The sequence below is a fragment of the Elephantulus edwardii genome, unplaced genomic scaffold (assembly GCF_000299155.1).
Source record: "Elephantulus edwardii isolate Elephantulus edwardi_28Jun2011 unplaced genomic scaffold, EleEdw1.0 scaffold00249, whole genome shotgun sequence".
Classification (NCBI taxonomy): domain Eukaryota; kingdom Metazoa; phylum Chordata; class Mammalia; order Macroscelidea; family Macroscelididae; genus Elephantulus; species Elephantulus edwardii.
Genome location: NW_006399999.1, coordinates 2452134 through 2453383, shown reverse-complemented (window position 1 = coordinate 2453383; position 1250 = coordinate 2452134).

Sequence of the window (1250 nt, the reverse complement as noted above, 5' to 3'; positions counted from 1 at the left end):
CTTCACCATCCATCCTGATGCTGCCAATTGGTCCAGTGGTGAGAATCTTTGTCTTCTTGACATTGAGCCTCAATCCATATTGAAGGCTGCAGTCTTTGACCCTCTGCAGAAAGCGCTTCAGGTCCTCCTCCGTTTCCGCAAGCAGGGTTGTGTCATCTGCATAACACAGATTGTCAATAGATCTTCCACCAATCCTGACAGCACATTTCTCCTCATAGAGCCCAGCCTCCCAGATAATCTGTTCTGCATACAGGTTGAAAAGGTATGGAGACAGGACACATCCCTGGCATATGTTCTTCCCAATTTTGAACCATGCAGTGTTTCCTTGCTCTGTTCTGATGAATGCCTCTTGGTCCAAGTATAGGTTTTGCATTAGCACGATCAAGTGTTCCGGGATTCCCATTCTTCTCTGAGTCAGCCACAGTTTGTTATCATCCACACAGTCAAACGCCTTTGCATAGTCAATGAAACACAGATATGCATTCCTCTAGTATTCCCTGCTTTCAGCCAAGATCCATCTAACATTAGCTACAATGTACCTAGTACCACAACCCCTTCTAAACTCAGCCTGGACTTCTGGCAGTTCTCTGCTGCTGTGCTGTCCCAGTCATTTTTGGATGATCTTCAGTGGAATCTTGCTTGCATGTGAAATCAATGATATTGTTCTATAGTTTCCACACTCTGTTAGGTCACCCTTCTTTGGGATGAGAACAAATATAGATCTCTTCCAGTCAGTTGGCCAAGTGGTTGTTCTCCAGATTTGTTGGCACAACCTGGTGAGCACGTTCAGAACAGCATCTGTTAGATGAAATATGTCAATTGGTATACCGTTTATTCCTGGGACTTACTTTTTACTATTTCCTTCAAAGCAGCTTGAACTTCTTCCTTCATCACCATAGACTCTTGCTTGTATGTTGTTTCATTAAATTCTTCTGTGTCTGCCAATTCGTTTCAATACAGTGACTCAGTATATTCTTTCCATCTTCTTTTAATACTTCCTGGACCATTTAATATTCTGCCTAAAGCATCCTTGATTATAGCTATTCAAAGTTTTAATTTGACACACCCATGTTTATTGCAGCTTTGTTCACAATAGCAAGGAGTTGGAAACAACCTAAGTGCCCACCAACAAACGAATGGCTAGAGAAGCTGTGGTATATTCGCATAATGGAATATTATGCTGCATTAAAAAACAAGGAACTCATGCAATATTATTCAAAATGGTTGACTCTGGAGAACATTATGCTGAG